Raw genomic sequence first — 22,940 nt, 5'->3', positions numbered from 1 at the left:
TATAGTAGAATGTGTTTTTATAATAGCATGATTTATAATCCTTTCAGTATATACCCAGTAATGGGATTGCTGGGTCAAATGGTATTTCTAGTTCTAGTTCCTTGAGGAATCACTACACTGTCTTCCACAATGATTGAACTAATTTACATTCCCACCAACAGTGTAAAAGCTTTCCTATTTCTCCACATCCTCTCCAGCATCTATTGTTTCCTGACTTTTTAATGATCTCCATTCTAACTGGCTTGAGACAGTGTCTCATTGTGGTTTTGATTTGCATTTTTCTAATGACCAGTGATGATGAGCTTTTTTTCCTAAGTTTGTTGGCCATATAAATGTCTTCTTTTGTCTGTTCATATCCTTTGCTCACTTTTTGATGGGGTTGTTTTTTCTTGTAAATTTCTTTAAGTTCCTTGTAGAATCTGGATATTAGCCCTTTGTCAGATGGATAGATTGCAAAAATTTTCTCCCATTCTGTAGGTTGCCTGTTCACTCTGATGATAGTTTCTTTAGCTGTGGAGAAGCTCTTTAGTTGAATTATACCCCATTTCTCAATTTTGGCTTTTGTTGCCATTGCTTTTGGTGTTTTAGTCATGAAGTGTTTGCCCATGCCTATGTCCTGAATGGTATTGCCTAGGTTTTCTTCTAGGGTTTTTATGCTTTTAGGTCTTATGTTTTAGTCTTTAATCCATCTTGAGCAATTTTTTATAAGGCTTAAAGAACGGGTCCACTTTCAGTTTTCTGCATCTGGCTAGTCAGTTTTCCCAACCCCATTTACTAAACAGGGAATCTTTTCCTCGTCGTTTTTTTTCGTTAGGTTTGTCAAAGCTCAGATGGTTATAGATGTATGGTTTTTTTTTTTTTTTTTTTTTTTTTTTTGAGGCCTCTGTTCTGCTCCATTAATCTATATATCCGTTTTGGTACCAGTACCATGCAGTTTTGGTTACTGTAGCCTTGTAGTATAGGTTGAAGTCAGCTAGCATGATGCCTCCAGCTTTGTTCTTTTTGCTTAGGGTTGTCTTGGCTATACAGGCTCCTTTTTGGTTCCGCATGAAATTTAAAGTAGTTTTTTCTAATTGTGTGAAGAAAGTCAATGGTAGCTTGATGGGAATAGCATTGAATCTATAAATTGCTTTGGGCAGTATGGCCATTTTCATGATATTGATTCTTCCTACCCATGAGCATGGAACGTTTTTCCATTTGTTTGTGTTCTCTCTTATTTTGTTGAGCAGTGATTTATAGTTCTCCTTGAAGAGGTCCTTCACATCCCTTGTAAGTTGTATTCCTAGGTACTTGATTCTCTTTGTAGCACTTGTGAATGGGAGTTCACTCATGATTTGGCTCTCTATTATTGGTGTATAGGAATGCTTGTGCTTTATGCACATTGATTAAGTATCCTAAGACTTTGCTGAAGTTGCTTATCAGATTAAGGAGTTTTTGGGCTGAGATGATGGGGTTTTCTAAATATACAATCATGTCTCTGCAAACAGGGATAATTTGACTTCCTCTCTTCCTATTCGAATACCCTTTATTTCTTTCTCTTGTCTGATTACCCTGGCCTGAACTTCCAGGAGCTAGTTTTTTCAAAAGATTAACAAAATAGACTGCTAGTCAGACTAATAAAAAAGAAAAGAGAGAAGAATGAAATAGACACAATAAAAAATGATAAAGGGGATATCAACACTAGTCCCACAGAAATATAAATTATCATTAGAGGATACTATAAACACCTCTCTGAAAATAAACTAGAAAAATCTAAGAAGAAATGGATACATTCTTGGACATATACACACTTCCAAGACTAAACCAGGACGAAGGTTAATCCCCGCCTCAGAGGCAGTAATTAATAGCCTACCAATCAAAAAAGCCCAGGACCAGACAGATTCACAGCCGAATTCCACCGGAAGTACAAAGAGGAGCTGGTACCATTCCTTCTGAAACTATTCCAAACAATAGGAAAAGAAGGACTCCTCCCTAACTCATTTTATGAGTTACCCTGATACCAAAACCTGGCAGACACACAACAAAAGAACAAAATTTAAGGTCAATATTCCTGATTAACATTTATGTGAAAATCCTTAATAAAATACTGGAAAACTGAATTCAGCAGCATATTAAAATGCTTACCCATCATGATCAAGTCAGCTTCATCCCTGGGATGCAAGGCTGGTTCAACATACGCAAATCAATAAATGTAATCCATCACATAAACAGAACCAATGACAAAAAACACACGATTATCTCAATAGATGCAGAAAAGGTCTTTGATAAAATACCCCTTTATGCTAACCATTCAATAAACTAGGTGTTGATGGAACATATCTCAAAATAGTAAAATCTATTTATGAGAATCCCACAGCCAATATCATACTGAATGGGCAAAAGTTGGAAGCATTCCCTTTGAAAACTGGCACAAGACAAGGATGCCCTCTATCACCACTCCTATTCAACATAGTATAGGATTTGGTTTTCATTGATAAATAACAGATGTACATATTTGTATGGTAAATGTGATTATTTGATACACTCATATAAAGTATAAAAATCAAGGTTATTGAGACATCCATTACTTCTATGCTAAGAACATCTAAATTATTCTCTTCTAGCTATTTTGAAATGTACCATAGATTAATATTAACTATAATTCCCTTCTGATCTACTGAGTGCTAAGTCTTATTTGTTCTATCTAACTGTACCCATTAATCAACCTGTCTTCATTTTCCTCCCTTCTACCTTTCCTGGTCTCTGGTAATCACCAATCTTCTCTCCATCTTCATGAAATCCACTTTTTTAGCTTCCATGTATGTAAGAACACATAATATTTCTCTTTCTGAGCTTGGCTCATTTTACTTAACATAATGACCTTGAGTTTCACCCATGTTGCTGCAAGTAACAGAATTTCATTCTTTCCACTTCATTGTATATATACCATTTTCTTTTTCCATTCATCCATTGATGGACATTTAGGATGATTCCATATTTTGGCTTTTGTGAATAATGCTGCAATAAACAGGGAGTTGAAATATCTCTTCAATATATTTCCTTTTTTCTGGATGTATGTCCCATAGTGAATGTATTAGTCTGTTTTCACACTGCTATAAAGAACTACCTGAGAGTGTGTAATTTGCTAAGAAAAGAAGTTTAATTGACTCACAGTTACACATGGCTTGGGAAGCCTCAGGAAAGTTACAGTTGCAGCAGAAGGCAAAGGGAAAGAAAGCAAGGCGCATCTTACACGGTGGCAGAAGAGAGAACAGAGGAGAAGTGCCACACTTTTAAACCATCAGATCTCTTGAGAACTTACTATCATGAGAACAGCATAGGGGAAACCAGCCCCATAATCCAATCACCTCCCACCAGGTCTGTCCCTCAACACATGGGGATTACCATTCAGGATGAGATTTGGGTGGGGACACAAAGCCAAACCGTATCATTTTGCCCCTGGCTCCTCCCAAATCTCATGTCCTTTTTACATTTCAGAAACAATCATGCCTTTCCAACAGTTCCCCAAAGTCTTAACTCATTCCAACATGAACCCAAAAGTCCAAATCCAAAGTCTCATCTGAGACAAGGCAAGTTTGTTCTGGCTATAAGCCTGTAAAATCAAAAACAAGTTAGTTACTTCCAAGATATAATGGTGGTACAGACATTGAGTAAATGTTTCCAATCCAAATGGGAGAAACTGGCCAAAACAAAGGGGCTACAAGCCCCATACAAGTCTAAAACCCAGCAGGGCAGTCATTAAATCTTAAAGCTCTGAAATGATTTCCTTTGATTTCATGTGTCATATACAGGGCATGCTGATGCAAGAGTTGGGCCCCCAAGGCCTTAGGCAGCTCCACCCCTCTGGCTCTGCAGGGTACAGTCCTGCCATCTGCTTTCATGGGCCAGCCTTGAGTGCCTATAGCTTTTCCAAGTTCATAATTCAAGCTGTTGGTGGATCTACCATTCTTGGGTCTGGAGGATAATGGACCTCTTCTCACAGGTCCACTATGCAGTGCCCTGGTGGGGACTCTGTGTGGAGGCTCCAATCCCACATTTCCCCTCAGCACTGCCCTAGTAGAAGTTCTCCATGAGGGCTCCACCCCTGCAATAGACTTCTGTGTGGACATCCAGGAATTTCCATACATCCTGTGACATCTAGGTGGAGGTTCCCAAACCTCAACTGTTGTCTTTTGCGCCCCCACAGGCCCAAGCCAAATAGAAGCCAACAAGGCTTGGGGCTTGCACCCTCTGAAGCAATGGCTCGAGTTGACAATCATGTCATCTGCAAACAGAGACAATTTGACTTCCTCTCTTCCTATTTGAATATCCTTAATTTCTTTCTCTTGCCTTATTGCCCTGCCCAGAACTTTCAATACTATGTTGAATAGGAGTGGTGAAAGAGGGCATCCTTGTCTTGTGCCAGTTTTCAAAGGGAATGCTTCCAGCTTTTACCCATTCAGTATGATATTGGCTGTGGGTTTGTCATAAATAGCTCTTTTTGAGACATGTTCCATCAATACCTAGTTTATTGAGGGTTTTAGTATGAAAGGGTATTGAGTTTTATCAAAGGCCTTTTCTGCATCTATTGAGATAATCATGTGGTTTTGGTCATTGGTTTTGTTTATGTGATGGATTGTATTTATTGATTTGCATATGTTGAACCAGCCTAGCATCCCAGGGATGAAGCTGACTTGATCGTGATGGTTAAACTTTTTGATGTGCTGCTGGATTCTGTTTGTCAGTGTTTTAGTGAGAATTTTCACATCGATGTTTGGCAGGGATATTGACCTGAAATTCTGTTCTTTTGTTGTGTCTCTGCCAGGTTGTGGTATCTGGATGATGCTGGCTCATAAAATGAGTTAGGGAGGAGTCCCTCTTCTTCTATTGTTTGGAATAGTTTCAGAAGGAATGGTACCAGCTCCTCCTTGTACCTCTGGTAGAATTTGGCTGTGAATCCATCTGGTCCTGGGCCTTTTTTTTAGTTGGTAGGCTATTAATTATTGCCTCAATTTCAGAACTTATTAATTGGTCTATTCAGGGATTCAGCTTCTTCCTGGTTTAGTCCTGGGAGTGTGTATGTGTCCAGGAATTTATCCATTTCTTCTAGATTTTCTAGTTTATTTGCATAGAGGTGTTTATAGTATTCTATGATGGTAGTTTGTATTTCTGTGGGATCAGTAGTGATATCGCCTTTATCATTTTTTATTGTGTGTATTTGATTCTTTTCTCTTTATCTTTTTTTTTTTTTTTTTTTTTTTCTTTGAGACGGAGTCTCGCTCTGTCACCCAGGCTGGAGTGCAGTGGCCGGATCTCAGCTCACTGCAAGCTCCGCCTCCCGGGTTCACGCCATTCTCCTGCCTCAGCCTCCCGAGTAGCTGGGACTACAGGCGCCTGCCACCTCGCCCGGCTAAGTTTTTGTATTTTTAGTAGAGACGGGGTTTCACTGTGTTAGCCAGGATGGTCTCGATCTCCTGACCTCGTGATCCGCCCGTCTCGGCCTCCCAAAGTGCTGGGATTACAGGCTTGAGCCACCTCGCCCGGCCTTCTCTTTATTTTCTTATTAGTCTGGCTAGCAGTCTATTTTGTTAATCTTTTCAAAGAAACAGCTCCTAGATTCATGGGTTATTTGAAGGGTCTTTCATATCTCTATCTCCTTCAGTTCTGCTCTGATCTTAGTTGTTGTTTTCTGCTAGCTTTTGAATTTGTTTGCTCTTGCTTCTTAGTTCTTTTAATTATGGTGTTAGGATGTCGACTTTAGATCTTTCCTGCTTTCTCATTTGGGCATTTACTGCTATAAATTTCCCTCTAAGCACTGCTTTAGCTGTGTCCCAGATATTTTGGTATGTTGCGTCTTTGTTCTCATGAGTTTCAAATAACTTATTTGTTTCTGCCTTACATTTGTTATTTACCCAGCAGTCATTCAGAAGCAGGTTGTTCAGTTTCCATGTCATTGTGTGGTTTTGAGTTTCTTAATCCTGAGTTCTAATTTGATTGCACTGTGGTCTGAGACTCTTTGTTAGGATTTCTGTTCTTTTGCATTTGCTGAGGAGTGTTTTACTTCCAATTATGTGGTCAATTTTAGAATAAGTGCTATGTGGTGCTGAGAAGAATGTATATTCTGTTGATTTGGGGTGGAGAGCTCTGTAAATGTCTATTAGGTCCACTTGGTCCAGAGCTGAGTTCAAGTTCTGAATATCCTCATTAATTTTCTGTCTCATTGATCCATCTTATATTGACAGTGGGGTGTTAAAGTCTCCCACTATGATGTGGGAGTCTAAGTCTCTTTGTAGGTCTCTAAGAACTTGCTTTATGAATTTGGTTGCCACTGTATTATTGGTAGTATATATATTTAGGAGAGTTAGCTCTTCTTGTTGCATTGATCTCTTTACCATTATGTATTGTCCTTGTCTTTTTCTATCTGTGTTGGTTTAAAGTCTGTTTTATCAGAGACTAAGATTGCAACCCCTGCTTCATTTTTTTTTTTTTTTTTTTTTTTTTTTTTTTACTCTGCATTTGCTTGGTAAATATTCCTCCATCCCTTTGTTTTGAGCCTATGTGTGTCTTTGCACGAGATGGGTCTCCTGAATACAGCACATGGATGGGTCTTGACTCTTTATCCAACTTGCCAGTCGGTGTCTTTATATTGGTGCATTTAGCCCATTTACATTTAAAGTTAATATTGTTATGTGTGAATTTGATCCTGTCATTTTGATGCTAGCTGGTTATTTTGCCCATTAGTTGTGCAGTTTCTTCATAGTGTCAATGGTCTTTACATTTTGGTATGTTTTTGCAGTGGCTGGTACCAATTTCTCCTTTCCAAATTTAGTGCTTCCTTCAGGCGCTCTTGTAAGGTAGGCCTGGTGATGACAAAATCCATCAGCATTTGCTTATCTGTGAAGGACTTTATTTCTCCTTCACTTACGAAACTTAGTTTTGCTGGATATGAAATTCTGGATTGAAAATTCATTTAAGTATGTTGAATATTGGCCCCCACTCTCTTCTGGCTTGTAAGGTTTCTGCAGAGAGATCCGCTGTTAGTCTGACAGGCTCCCTTTGTGGGTAACCCGACCTTTCTCTCTGGCTGCCCTTAACATTTTTTCCTTCATTTCAACCTTGGTGAACCTGACAATTATGTGTCTTGGGGCTGAAAAGTATCTTTGTGGTGTTCTCTGTATTTCCTAAATTTGAATGTTGGCCTGTCTTGCTAGGTTGGGGAAGTTCTCCTGTATAATATCCTGAAGTATGTTTTCCAGCTTGGTTCAATTCTCCCTATCACTTTCAGATACAACAATCAAATGTAGGTTTGGTCTTTTCACATAGTCCCATATTTCTTGGAGGCTTTGTTTGTTGCTTTTCAGACTTTTTTCTATAATCTTGTCTTCATGCTTTACATCATTAAGTTGAACAATCTCTGATATCCTTTCTTCCACTTGATCAATTCGACTACTGATATTAGTGTATGCTTCTCATGCTGTGCTTTTCTGCTCCATCAGGTCATTTACGATCTTCTGTAAACTAGTTATTCTAATTAGCAGTTCCTGTAACCTTTTATCAAGGTTCTTAGCTTCCTTGCACTGGGTTAGAACATGCTCCTTTAGCTTGGAGGAGCTTGTTGTTACCGACTTTCTGAAGTGTACTTCTGTCAATTCATCAAACGCATTCTCCATCCAGTTTTGTTTCTTGCTGGTGAGGAGTTGTGATCTTTTGGAGAAGAGGCATTCTGGTTTTTGGAATTTTCAGCCTTTTTGCACTGATTTTTCCTCATCTTCGTGGATTTATTTACCTTTGGTCTTTGATGCTGGTGACCTTCAGATGGGGTTCTTGTATGGGCGTCCTTTTTGTTGATGTTGATGCTATTGTTTTCTGTTTGTTAGTTTTCCTTCTAACAGGCCCCTGTTCTGCAGGTCTGTTGGAGTTTGTTGGAGGTCCGCTCCTGACGCTGTTCAGCGGCAGAGACTGCAGAACAGGAAAGATTGCTGCCTGCTTCTTCCTCTGGAAGCTTTGTACCAGAGGGGTACCCTGTAGATGCCAGCCGGAGCTCTCCTGTATGAGGTATCTATCAACCTGTGCTGGGTGGTGTCTCCCAGTCAGAAAGCATGGGGTCAGGAACCCACTTGTGGAGGCAGTCTGTCCCTTAGCAGAGCTTAAGTACTGTGCTGGGAGATCTGCTGCTCTCTTCAGAAGTGGCAGGCGGGAACATTTAAGTCTGCTAAAGCTGCGCCCACAGCTGCCCCTTTCCCCAGGTGCTCTGTCCGAGGGAGATGGGAGTTTTATCTATAAGCCCCTGACTGGGGCTGCTGCCTTTCTTTCAGGGATGCTCTGCCCAGAGAGGAGGTCTAGAGAGGCAGTCTGGCTACAGTAGCTTTGCCACACTGCAGTGGGTTCCGCACCCAGTTTGAACTCCCAGATGCTCTGTTTACACTGTGAGGGGAAAACTGCCTACTCAAGCCTCAGTAATGGCAGATGCCCCTCCCCACACCAAGCTCGAGTGTCCCAGGTCAACTCCAGACTGCTGTTATGGCAGTGAGAATTTCAAGCCAGTGAATCTTAGCTTGTTGGGCTCCATGGGGGTGGCATCTGCTGAGCAAGACCACTTGGCTCCCTGGCTTCAGCCCCCTTTGCAGGGTAGTAAACAGTTCTGTCTTGCAGGAGTTCCAGGTGCCACTGGTGTAGGAAAAAAAACTGCAGTTAGCTCGGTGTCTGCCCAAATAGACACCTGTTTTGTGCTTGAATCCCGGGGCCCTGGTAGTGTAGGCACCCAAGGGAATCTCCTGGTCTATGGGTTGCAAAGACTGTGGGAAAAGCATAGTATCTGGGCCAGATAGCATCCTCACTCACAGTATAGTCCCTCATGGCTTCCACTGGCTAGGAGAGGCAGTTCCCTAACCCCTTGCACCTCCTAGGTGGGGCAACATCCCACTCTGCTTCTACCCACCCTCTGTGGGCTGCACCCACTGTCTAACCAGTCCCAGTGAGATGAACTGGGTACCTAGGTTGGAAATGCAAAAATCACCCACCTTCTGTGTTGGTGCTGCTGTGAGCTGCAGACTGGAGCTGTTCCTATTTGGCTATATTGCCTGGGAATCCTATTTTGCCTATTTTTGCAGGGGGTAGGGAGACATGAGACCATCTCTGTTGCCCAGGCTGGTCTTGAACTCTTGTTCTCAAGCAATTCTCCTTCCTTGGCCTCTCAAAGTGTTGGGTTTACAGGCGTGAGCCACTGCACCCACTCTGCTTATTTTTAAGATGGATTTTTTCTTTTTTTTTTTTTTGCTATTAAGTTGTTTGAGCTCTTTATATATTTTAGTTAGTAATCCCTTGTCAGATGAATAGTTGCAAATATTTTCTCCCATTCTGTGGGTTGTCTCCTCACTCTGTTGTTTCCTTTGTTGTGCACAAGCATTTTAGGTTGATGTCCCATTTACCTGTTTTTTGCTTTGGTTGCCTGTGATTTTGAAGTCTTACCCAAGAAATCCTTGCTGAGGCCAATGTCTTGGAACATTTCCTCAATGTCTGCTTATGGTAGCTTCATAGTTTCAGGTCTTAAACTCTTTAACATATTTTGATTTTGTTTTTTATATGGTGAGAGATAGGGGTCTAGTTTTATTCTTTTGCGTATGGTTACCCAGTTTTCCCAGCACCACTTATTGAAGAGACTGCCCTTTCCCCATTGTATGTTCTTGGTAACTGTCAAAAATGTTATTAATAGCTGTACATCCATGGATTTATATCTGGATTCTCTACTCTATTACATTGGTCTATGTGTCTATTTTTATGCCAGTCCCAAGCTGACTTGGTTACTATAGCTTTGTAGTATATTTTGAAGTTGGTAGTGTGATTCTTCCAGCTTTGTCCATTTTGGTCAGGGTTGCTTTGCCCTACTCAGGGTCTTTCATCGTTCCATATAAATTTAGGGATTGTTTTTTCCATTTCGTTGAAGAATTTTATTGGCATTTTAATAAGGAGGGTTTTTGTTTGCTTGTTTGTTTTTTGTAGATTATTTTCCATTCCCTCAAGCATTTATCTTTCAAGTTACAAACAATCCAATTATTCTCTAAGTTATTCTAAAGTATACAATTAAGGTATTATTGATGATAGTCACAGCATTGTGTTATCAAATAGTAGGTCTTATTTATTCTATTTTCTTTTGTGCACATTAACTATCCCCACCTATCTGCAAGACCCTCACTACCCTTCCCAGCTTCTGGTAACCATCCTTCTACCCTCTATGTCCATGTGTTCAATTGTTTTCATTTTTAAATACCACAAGTGAGAACACCCAACGTTTGTCTTTCTGTGGCTGGCTTATTTCACTTAACATAATGACCTCCAGTTCCATTCACATTGTTACAAAATGAAAGGACCTCATTTTATTTTTATTTTATTTTATTTTATTTTTTTTACAGAGTCCTGCTCTGTCACCCAGGTTGGAGTGCAATGGCAGGATCTTGGCTCACTGCAACTTCCACCTCCTGGGTTCAAGTGATTCTCTTGCCTCAGCCTCCCAAGTAGCTGGGACTACAGGCACATGGCACCAGGCCCAGCTAATTTTGTATTTTTAGTAGAGATGGGGTTTAACCATGTAAGGCAGGATGGTCTCAAATCTCTGGACCTCGTGATCCGCCCGCCTCAGCCTCCCAAAGTGCTGGGATTACAGGCGTGAGCCACCGTGCCCGGCCCTCATGGACTGAATAGTACTCCATTGTGTATATGTACCACATTTTCTTTATCCATTCATATGTTGATGGACACTTAGGTTGCTTCCAAATCTTAGCTATTTTAAACGGTGCTGCAACAAACATAGGAGTGCAGATATCTCTTTCCTTTCTTTTGAGTATATATCCAGCAGTGAGATTACTGGATCATATGGTAACTGAATTTTTTTTTTTTTTTAAGGAATCTCCAACTGTTCTCCATAGTGGTTGTACTAATTTACATTTCTAACAACAGTGTATGGGGGTTTCCTTTTCTCCACATCCCCGTCAGCATATGTTATTGCCTGTCTTTTGGATATAAGCTATTTTAACTGGGGTGAGATTATCTCATTGTAGTTTTGATTTGCATTTCTCTGATGATCAGTCATGTTGAGTACCTTTTCATATGCCTGTTTTCCATTTGTATGCCTTCTTTTGAAAAATGTCTATTCAAATCTACTGCCCATATTTTTCTGGATTATTAGATTATTTTCCTATAGAGTTGTGTGAGCTCCTTATATATTCCAGTTATTAATCCCTTGCCTAACGAGTAGTTTGCAAATATTTTTTCCCATCCTGTGGGCTGTGTCTTCACTTTGTTGACTGTATTCTTTGCTGTGCAGAAGGTTTTTAACTTGATGTGATCCCATTTGTCCATTTTTGCTTTGGTTGCTTGTGCTTGTGGAATATTGCTCAAGAAATTTTTGCCCAGACCAATGTCCTGGAGAGTTTCCCCAATGTTTTCTTGTAGTAGTTTCATAGTTTGAGGTTTTATATTTAAGTTTTTAATCCATTTTTATTTGATTTTAATATATAGCAAGAGATAGGGGTCTAGTTTCATTCTTCTGCACATGGATATCCAGTTTTCCCAGCACCATTTATTGAAGACATTGTCTTTTCCCCAACGTATGTTCTTGGCAACTTTGTTAAAAATGAGTTCATGGTAGGTGTGTGGATTTGTTTCTGGGTTCTCAGGTTTATTCCACTGGCCTATGTGTCTGTTTTTATGCTAGTACCATACTGTTTTACTGTGGCATAATTTGACATCAGGTAATGTGATTCCTCCAGTTTTGTTCTTTTTACTTAGGATAGTTTTGGCTATCCTAGGTTATGTTTCACATACATTTTAGAATTGTTTTCTCTATTTCCGTGAAGAATTTCATGGGTATTTTCACAGGATTTCGTAAATACGTTATTAAAAATCAAGTTGAGGAAGTTTCACTGTTTCAGTTTACTGAGTCTTTATTGTTATTTTATCTGTTAACGGATGCTAGATTTTGTGAAACGCTTTTTCTGCATCTACTGATATGATCATGTGATTTTTCCTCTTTAGTCTTTTGATGTGACAGATTATATCCACTGCGTTTTTTGAATGCTGAACCAGACTTACAATAAATCTCACTTACTTGTGCTGCATAATACTTTTTAACATTGTTGGATTTGATTTGATAATATTTTGTTGAGGATATTTGCATTTATGTTTATGTAAGATATCTGTCTGTAGTTTTCTTTTCCTGTAATGCCTTTGTCTGGTTTTGGTATTAGAGTAATGCTGGCCTCATAGAATAAGTTAAGAAGTATTCTGCTTTTATCTTCTTTTTTAAATTTGCAAGTTTATTACAAAGGATACAGATGAAGTGATGCATAGGGTAAGGGGTGAGTGACATTTCTATGTCTTCCCTGGGTGCTCCCCCTCTCCAGGAACCCTCATGTGGTCACCTAGCCAGAAGCTCTTGCTTCTATCTTCTCAAGTTTCCTTTATTTTTTGGTAGAATTCACCAGTGAACACATCTGAGCCTGCTGCTTTCTATTTTGCAAGGTCATTAATTATTGACTCAATGTTTTTGATAGGTATAGGCTGGTTCAGATTGTCTATCTCTCCTTGTTTGAGTTTTGGCAAATATTGTCTTTCAAAGTGTTCTTCCAATTCATCTAGGTTATCAAATTTGTGGACCCAGAATTGTTCAGAATATTTCTTGATTACCCTTTTGACGTCTCTCGGCTCTCTGGTGTCCCCTTTTTCATTTTTGATATTAGCATTTTGTTTCCTCTCTCTTTTTTCTTAGTGATATAGTTTGAATATTTGTCCTCATCCAAATTTCATGTTGAGATGTAATCCCCAGCGTTGGAGGTGGGGCCTGATTGGAGGTGTGTGGGTCATGAGGGTGGATTCCTCATGGCTTGGAGCTGTCCACAAGACAGTGAGTGAGTTCTCATGATATCCGGTTATTTAAAAGTGTGTGGCACCTCCTCCACTTCTCTTGCTTCTGCTTTTGCCTTGTGATGTGCCAGCTATCCCTTCCCCTCTGCCATGACTAAGAGCTCACTAAGGCCTCGGCAGAAGCCAAGCAGATGCCAGTGACGTTGTACAGCCTGCAGAACCATGAGCCAATTAAACTTCTTTTCTTTATAAATTACCTAGTCGCAGGTAATTATTTGTAGTAATGCAAGAATGGCCTAATACAGTTAGCATGGCTAGATAATTACCAATATTACTGATCTTTTCAAAGAACCAGCTTTTAGCTTCATTTTTTCTACTGATTTCATATTTTCAATTAATTTTTGCTATAATTTTTATCTTTCTCTGATTTTAATTTGGTCTTCTTTTTCTCGTTTCCTAAGATGAAGTCTTATATGATTAATTTTTGGATCTTTTTTCTTTACTAATATATGCATTCAATGCTATAAATTTCCCTTTAAGCACCTTCGTTGCATCCCATTAAGTTTGATAACTTGTGTTTTTGTTTTCATTTAGTTGAAAATATTTTAAAATTTATCTTGAGAGTTACTTTTCGACCCATGTTTTATTTCAAAGAATGTTCTTTAATCTCCAAATATTTGGGGATTCTCCAGCTATCTTTCTGGTATTGATTTCTAGTTTAATTCCACTGTGGTCTGAGGGCAGACATTGTATGTTTTTTATTCTTTTAAATGTGTTATGGTGTGTTTTATGGCCAAGAATGTGACCTATCTTGCAGAATGTTCTATGTGAGATTAAGAAAAATGTGTATTCTGCTGTTACTGGATGAGACAGTCTATAGATGTCCACTATATCCAGTTGACTGATGGTGTTGTTGAATTCCGCTATAGTCTGACTTTCTGCCTGTGGAATGTGTCCACATCTGTTAAAGAATGATGAAGTCTCCAACTATCATGGTGGATTCATCTATTTCTTCTTGTCATCCTATCAGTTTTTGTCTCCCGTATTTTGATGCCGTTTTTAAGTGTATTCACATTAAGAATTGTTATGTCTTGGCCGGGCATTGTGGCTCACACCTGTAATCCCAGCACTTTGGGAGGCTGAGGTGGATGGATCACGAGGTCAGGAGTTCGAGACCAGCCTGGCTAACATGGTGAAACCCCATCTCTACTAAAAATATGAAAATTAGGCAGGCGTGGTGGAGGGCATCTGTAGTCCCAGCTACTCAGGAGGCTGAGGCAGGAGAATGGCACGAACCCAGGAAGTGGAGCTTGCAGTGAGCCGAGACTGCGCCACTGCACTCCAGTCTGGGCAACAGTGCCTTCCACCATGATTGTAAGATTCCTTAAAAAAAAAAAAAAAAAAAAAAGAATTATGTCTTGTTGGAGAATTTATCCCTGTATCATTATGTAATGTCATTGTTTATCCTTGGTGACTTTTCTTGCTCTAGTCTGCTCTGTCTGAACTTATTGTAGCTACCCTACCTTTGTAAAATTAGTGTTACCATGGTATATCTTTCCCTATGCATCTACTTTTAATCTATATATTTATATTTAAATTTTTTTTTTTTTTGTAAAAAATAATTGGGTCTTATCTTTTGATTTACTTGGACAATGTCTGTCTTTTAATTGGTGCATTTAGACCATGGGCTTTCAAAGTGATTACTGATATAGTTGGATTAATATCTTCCATATTCGTTACTGCTTTTTCACTTTTTTCAGATGGAGTTTTGCTCTGTTATCCAGGCTGGAGCACAGTAGCATGGTCTCGGCTCACTGCAGCCTTTGCCTTCCAGGTTCAAGTGATTCTCCTGCCTCACCTGAGTAGCTGGGATTACAGAAGTGTACCACCAAACCTAACTTTTATATTTTTAGTAGAGATGGGGTTTTACCATGTTGGCCAGGCTGGTCTCAAACTCCTGTCCTCACGTGATCCTCTGGCTCCAGCCTTCCAAAGTGCTGGGATAACAGGTATGAGCCACTGCTCCCAGTTCATATTTGTTACTGTTTTCTACTTGTCCCCTCTTAATCTATTGGTATTACTTTAAAACGATACCTGAGGCTGGGTAATTTATAAAGAAAAGAGGTTTATTTGGCTCACAAGTTTGCAGGTTGTACAAGAAGCATCATGCCAACATCTGCTTCTGACTAGGGCTTCAGGAAACTTCCAATCATGGTGGAAGAGGAAGTGGAGCTGGCATCATATGGCAAGAAAGGGAGCAAGTGAGAGAGGGATGTCATGTTGTCTTAAACAACCAGCTCTCACATGAGTTAGAGATCTGAGAATTCACTTATTACTACAGGAATAGAACCAAGCCATTTATAAGCGATCTGCCTCCATGACCCAAATACCTCCCACAACGCCCCACCTCCAACATTGGGAATCAAATTTCAACATGACATTTGAAGGAAATGAATATCCAAACTATATCATCACCCTTGTTCTTTGTTCCTATTTTTTGTCCTCCACATTTTCTGCCCTTTGTGATTTTCATGGAGCATTTTAAAAGACTCCATCTTCTTTCCTTTCTTAGCATATCAGTTATATTTATTTTATTTATTTATTTTTGAGATGGAGTCTCATTCTGTCACCCAGGCTGGAGTGTGGTGGCACTAACTCAGCTCACTGCAACCTCCGCCTCCTGGGTTCAAGTGATTCTCCTGCCTCAGCCTCCCGAGTAGCTGGGATTACAGGCATGTGCCACCATGCCTGGCTAATTTTCATATTTTTAGTAGAGACAGGATATTACCATGTTGGTCAGAGTGGTCTCAAACTCCTGACCTCGTGATCTGACCACCTCAGCCTCCCAAAGTGCTGGGATTATAGGTGTGAGCGACCGTGCCCAAGAGTTATATTTTTTTTAAACTTGTTTTAGTGGGTGTCCTAGAGTTTGCAATATACATTTAAAACAAGTTCAAGTTATCTTTCAAATAACACTATACCACTTCATGGGTAGTGTGAATACATTATAATAACAAAATAATACTCATTTCTCCATCCTATCCTTGTGTCATTGCTTTCATTCATTTCAGTTATATATAGCCATACACATACATAATCAAATATATTATTACTATCTTGAACAAACTGTTATCTGTCAGATCCATTAGGAACTAAAAAAAGAATATATATTAGTTGGTTATCACACTGCCATAAAGAAATACCTAAAACTGGGCAATATATAAAGCAAAGAGGTTTAATTGGCTCACGGTTCCACAGGCTGTACAAGAAGCATGGCAGTATCTGCTCAGTTTCTGCGGAGGCCTCAGGAATCTTACAATCATGGTGGAAGGTGAATGGGAAGCCAATTCTTCACATGGCCAGAGCAGGAGGAAGTGTTGGCAGGTGTGGGAGCATTGGGGAGTGAGGTGTCACACACTATTAAATGACCAGATTTCATGAGAGCTCACTATTGCAATGACAGCACCAAGGGGGCAAAGATGTTAAGCTATGAGAAACCACTCATGATCCAACTGCCTCCAGCATTGGGGATAACATTTCAACATGAGATTTTGGTGGGAACACAGATTCAAACCATGTCAGAATGTTTTTATTTTTATCTTCATTTATTCCTTCTCCATTGCTATTCTTTTCTTTACATAGATCCAAATTTCTGAACGATATTATTTTCCTTCTCTCTAAATAAATTTTTTTAAACATTTCTTCCAAAGCAGTCTACTAGAAACAAACTCCCTCAACTTTTTTTTTTTCCTTTTGAAGGATAATTTTACATGTTGTAGAATTCTAGCTTGTTTGGTTTTTCTCTCAACACTTTAAATATTTCACTCTACTTTTTTTGCTTGCATGGTTTCTGAGGAAAAACCAGGTGTAATTCTTATCTTTGCTCCTCTATAGATAAGGTGGGTTTTATTTCACTGACTTCTTTCCAATTTTTTTCTCTATCTTTGATTTTTTTGTAGTTTGAATACATTGTGCTTAGGTGTGGGTGTTTTTTACATTTATTCTGCTTGGTGTTCTCTCAGCTTTCTGGACTTGTGGTTTGCTGTCTGACATTAATTTAGGGGTAATTTTGTCTTTATTGTTTCAAATATTTCTTTTGTTTCTTTCTCTTTTTCTTCTCTTGGTTATTCCCATTACACATGTTGCACCTTTTGTAGTTGAGCCACAGCTCTTGTATATTCTGTTCTGGGTGGGTTTTTTTCAGTCTTTTCTGTTTTTCAGTTTGGTAGTTTCTATTGAGATAGCTTCATGTTCAGAGACTTTTTTCTTCAGTTGTGTCCCATCTACTAATAAGACCATCAAAGGCATTCTTCATTTCTGCTACGGTGCTTTTGATCTCTACCATCTTTTTTGGTTCCTTATTAAATTATCTATTTCTCTGCTAACATTACCTATTGGTCTTTTCATGCTATCTACTTTATGTGTTAAAGCTCTTAGTAAATTAATCATAGTTATTTTAAATTCATGGTCTAATACCAACAGCTCTACCATATCTTGAATTTGGCTCTGATGTGTATACTATTGCTTCAAACTGTGTTTTTCCTTTTAGTGCACCTTGAAATTTTTTTTTTTTTTTTTTTTTTTTTTTGATAACTGGACATAATGTACTCGGTTAAAGAAACTGCCATGATGTTCCTTTAGTAATGTGATGATAAGGTGTATGTATAGGTGGGGGAGCTTTCTGCAGTCCTATGATTAGGTCTCAGTCTTTTAGTGAGCCTGTGCCTCTGGATCATGAACTTCACAAGTGCTTCTCAGTTCTTTACCCCTATACTCACCCCCAACATGTTAGGTAGGATAGGATAGCTAGTGTGGGCTGGATTTGGGTATTTCCCTTCTCATATGTGGAAGTCTAGAGGGAATGGAGTTGGGTATTTCCCTTCCCCCAGGTCAGTTATGCTCTGATAAAACCCCAGCAGGCTAGGTTACACTCAGCTACTTTCTTCTGAGGATAGCTATTGTTAAGAAGAGCAGAATGTTCTGGCACATTTCAAAATGGTTTCTTTTCCCCTCCCCATGCTGGAAGCACTGGGTGATTTTTCTCTGATATTCACCATGTGAACCTGATAGAACTCCAGGAGTTAAAACACACAAAAAATATGAGTTCCACCCACCATGACTAGGTCCCCCTGAAGTTTTTAACTCTCAGATTTGCCCACACAGAACTTCTAGCAATTCATCATTTAATAGTTTAGGTTTTCCTACCCCAGCACTGGTTCCTGTAGAGGTCTCAGCTCATGGTTTTCTGCTCTGGTAAGTTATAATTCTCTGTGTTTTCTGTTTGTTTTGTTGTTTAGTTTTATTTGTCCAGCTCAAAATGTCAATTTTTTTCTTTTCTTTTCATTCTGTAATTCTTTGTATCTACCTGTCTGTCTCTCCAGTTAGGGAGATGCGGTTTGCCCCATAACCTCACTTTTCCAAAAAATATATGAAGAGTTAAGTATTTTCAAGTTTGTTTAGCTTTTTACTCGTTATTAGGATGGAATGGTGAATTTTAAGTCTTACATGCTGGATCAAAAACCAGAAGTCTGAATGAGTTTTGGAGGATGAAAAGGGATTCCTATACATTTGCACTGTTCAACGTGGTGGCCACTTAGTCACATGTACCTACTGAAATTTAAACTAAGTAAAATTTAAAACTCAGTTCTTCAGTCTCATTAGCTACATTTCGAGTATTCAATAGCTACATGTCATTAGTGTCTACAATATCAGAAAACACCTAAGAGCATTTTTATCATTGGAGAAAGTTCTATTGAACAGTGCAGCTCTATACTCTTGCTACTCAAATTGCAGTCTAACAACCAGCAGTATCCTATCACCAGTTGGTGGGTTATCTGTTTTTGTTTTTGTCTTGAGACAAGGTGGTGCTCTGTCACCCAGGCTGGAGTGCAGTGGTGCAATCACAGCTCACTGCATCCTCAACCTCCCAAGCTCAAGCAATCTTCCCAGCTCAGCCTCCTGAATAGCTGGGACTACAGGTCATGCCACCATGCCAGGCTAATTTTGTATTTTTAGTAGAGGTGGGGTTTCTCTATGTTGCCCAGGCTGGTCTTGAACTCAGGAGCTCAAGCTATCTGCCCACCTCAGCCTCCCAAAATGCTGAGATTACAAGCACGAGTCACCGTGCCCTGTACAGTTGGTTTGTTAATAGGCAGAGTAGGGCCAGGCATAGTGGCTCACGCCTGTAATCCCAGTACTTTGGGAGGCCGAAGCTGGCAGATCATGAGGTCAGGAGATCAAGACCATCCTGGCTAACACGGTGAAACCCCGTCTCTACTAAAAATACAAAAAAATTAGCCGGGCGTTGTGGCGGGCGCCTGTAGTACCAGCTACTCGGGAGGCTGAGGCAGGAGAATGGCATGAACCCGGGAGGCAGAGTTTGCAGTGAGCTGTGATTGCACCACTGCACTCCAGCCTGGGCGATAGAGCGAGACACTGTCTCACAAAAATAAATCAATAAAAAATAAAAAAAAAAAATTGCCAGAGTCTCCAGCCTTATCCAGGACCTAATGAATCAGAATCTGCTTTTAATAAGATTCTCTAGTGATTCCTATGCACATTTAGGTTTGAGAAGCATTGCTGTAGTGGTTATGGGACTTGGATAAGTCAGATGGGTGTGGTTCTTGGATGGAGGGACTCAGAGAATAAAACGGTACTCTGAGGTAACAGTGGGTACAATGACAGCGCATGAAAATGCATGCATGGCCAGAGCTGGTAGGCCGAGGCAGATTACAAAAGGTTCTGTAGCCCTTTGGATTGTGCCTTGTGGGAAGCCCCTGATCAATTTAACGTAGGAATGCCTGACAAGATCTGGGTTTGAGGAAGACAGCCTAGTGGTAATATGAAGGACCTGAAGGGTAACTTGGAAGTCAGGGGAGCAGACAGAAAGCTCTGATACAAACCTAGATAAAGAATGAGGCTTTCTTGGCTGCAGGCATCTCAGAGAGGAGAGGGAGAGAGAGAGAGAGAGACTCCACGGGGACTTGGTGACTGACTGGACATGTGGAATAGACAGAAGGACGAAGTGAGAGCTGAACTTGGATGAGTGATAAATGGAGCTGCTTTATCCAAATCAGGAATCCAGGAGAATAAGCAGATTTTATGGGAAGGTACTGAGGTTGGCCTAGACATGTTAAGTTTGAAATATCTCTGAGACATTTGTTCGCCAGTTTCCCTACCTGCCAAATGACAGTAATGACAGTATCCACCTCCACGGTATTGGTGTATTAATAATCAACTGATATAGTGTATGTGAATATACTGTATTAATGTTTAAGTGTCACATATGTGTTACTAGCATGACTCTTCCATGTATTTGTAATCTGAAGGAGGGAGGCAGAAGAAAGGCTGAAGATATTGTCTGCATTTGCATAAAGGCAGTGTCATATATCAAATTCATTAAGACAGGAAGTGCTGAAGGAAAATGCAGAAGAGAATGAAAGATGTGGATAGTCAAGTAAGAAATACAACAAATCATCAATTGGAAATACACCCCAGCTGCTTCTAAGCATAGTAAATTGTCAAAGCTTTCCATCAAGTTGAAGAAGACAGTCACAGTAAGACTTTGGAGAAAACACATATTGAAAAATTCAACTGAACAATTAGTAGAAGCATTTCCTGTATATTAGAAACCCTGTCCAGAATCACATCTGCCTTGAAACATATATGGCACATATTACAAAAGAACTGTTACATTTCGATTTTCATCTGCAGACAAATTTAAGGTTAAAATGTAATATACTCTTAAAGGTGATTGCTAGTTCAAACTTATCATTAGGCGTATGGCTTCCTAACTCTTGATTATGTGTTTGGAAAATTGCTAAGAAGTTTTCCATCTGATTGATCAGATGGTATCTGAGTGTGAAATGTAACTCTTTGATGCATGCTTTTCTTCTGGAATTTGCAGATAGTGCAGGATACTTACATTTATTTTGCTTTTGTGAAGTAAGCAAATAACCTGACTTTAAACCTCTGTAAGGCTATTCAACTAAATTCCATATATATATCTATTGAAGATATATTACAGCAAGGCAGTGCGGTAGGGCCTGTCTCTTCCCTCAGGTTGCTGATAATTTCATGGCAGAGACACCTGTAAACAAGTCCTTAGGCAAGTGAGTGCTCACAGAATTATAAACAGGTTTGGGTAGTTCGGGGAGAGAAGTGAGGAAGAACAATAGCTGCCATTAGATATCATATATTTGAAGTTTGATGACTTTCTTTCAAGAATAAAGTTCCTGACACTTAGTTTAGCTAGTTCTGGCCACGTTATCTGCAGCTCCTTCCATCAAGAGGCAGAGTCTATTTGCCCGTCCCTTGGATTTGGAGAGGCCCTCGCAATTTGCTTTGATCTGTAGAATTTGGCGTATATGACCTTGTGTGACTCCCAAGGCTAGGCCTTAAGAAATTTTACAGCTTCTGCCTGCTGTTTTCTGGATGTTGCCCACAGACCAAAAACATAGCCTACTGCAGGATGAGAGGCCACATGGAGCCGACAGCAGACGCATGAGTGAGGCCACCTTGGAGTTTCAGCTCAGCTGATTCTCCAGTTCAGGAAGCGGCAAACTACAGCCTGTAGGCCATAGCCTGCTTTTGAGCTTTGGGTTTTTAATAGCTTATAAAAAATAAATAAGAAATAAATAAGAAGAATCGTGACAGAGACAAACTCTAAAATATTTACTATCTGATCCTGTTTTACAGAAAATTTGGCCAACCCCTGCTACAGCTGAATGTATCTGTATGAATGAGTCCAATCAAAACCAGAGAGGAACCACATAACCAACCTTCAGAATTATGAGAAATACTAAATTGACATTTTTGCAAGCAACTATATTTTGGAAGAGTTTGCTCTGCAGCAATAGATGACTCAAGCACAAGCTGATAAATGCTACACAAAGAAAAAGGAGACTGCTTCAAAGGAAATAATCTCGTAAGGTTTTGGACCTTTTTGTCTCACTTCATTTAGGAGAATTTCTTACCCCAATCTGTTGTCTATGGCTCTGCTTTGCATTCCAGGGAGGTTTTGGCAGCTATGAGCACATATACCTGCTGGTTACTCAAAGGACATTCAAAACATTTTTAAAATCAGTATTGAAATACAACTTTTCTAAAATTTTAAGAAACAGAATTTGTAAAATATAATATTAATGCCCTAAAGCATTCTTCCAAATAAGAGGTCTATTTTTTCAGTATATTAATCTATCTGCAGTGAAACCTGTCTGGTTTTGTTATTAATGGACCTCCTTGACTTAGTGAGGTGAACTGTCAGCCCAGGTGGGGTGAAGAATGGTTGTGATAAAGGCGTGCAGCAGGGCAGCAATCACTTTACCCTCTGCAAAGGACACAGCTACCGGCCAAGGCTGGAACCAGGAAAACAATCTCAACCATAATTTAGATCTGATTATTATAATTTAGATCTGATTATTTATGCAGTGCCAACTAAGTCCTTGACTTACACTGCTACTATCTATACTTACTTTTGTTGCACACCCATTTTGATCTCTATATTCACCCTTATTATTTTCAGAGAACCTTCAAACTATCATAAGTAATTTTGCAGAAAAAGGCTATAAGGAAGAAGCAGTCAGGCCAAAGAATAAACAAAAAGAAATGGTGGGCCACGTTTACAGTCTTGATGCAAATGTGTGGGTTACAATCAGGGATGGTGCTCACGGCTGGGCGTGGTAGTGGTTAAATACATGATTCAGACCCACCTGATTTTGAGGAAAGGACCAGTACAATCAATACTGCACATCTTGGTAAAAGGAGTTTGAGGAGATGGATCTGAGAGTTTAGGTCAGCTATGCTTAGGTGTGCAAAAGCAACTCCCTGGGACTCCCATCCATACACAGGCCATTGAAACCTGACATGTCTCTCTTACCCCCAACTCCATTTCCCATCGATTCCAGAAGAAGTACGGGCATTTCTTCTGAGACAGCAAAGAACTCCTCCTAAGGTTTCTGCTTTCCTAATTAGTTATGTATGAAGTTTAACAAGAAAATCCCTCCAGGGCCGCCTCCAGGCCAAGGATCTTAAACAGAAATGCTAGCTTGATGTCTGCCACTAAGTTGTGTAATCTTGGCCAGCATCAGCTAAAGGCACACATA

The 22,940-nt window shown here is 39.7% G+C and overlaps 1 protein-coding gene across 2 annotated transcripts in view; it reads right to left on the bottom strand.

The window, feature by feature from the left end:
* The window catches only part of NMD3 (NMD3 ribosome export adaptor), a 162,166-nt gene that overhangs the window by 138,579 nt on the left and 647 nt on the right, over positions 1 to 22,940 (bottom strand). The window lies entirely within an intron of this gene.

Source organism: Macaca thibetana, chromosome 2 (genome assembly GCF_024542745.1).
Source record: "Macaca thibetana thibetana isolate TM-01 chromosome 2, ASM2454274v1, whole genome shotgun sequence".
Classification (NCBI taxonomy): domain Eukaryota; kingdom Metazoa; phylum Chordata; class Mammalia; order Primates; family Cercopithecidae; genus Macaca; species Macaca thibetana.
Note: the sequence above shows the minus strand (reverse complement) of the source record. Positions and strands in the feature narration are given on the sequence as shown.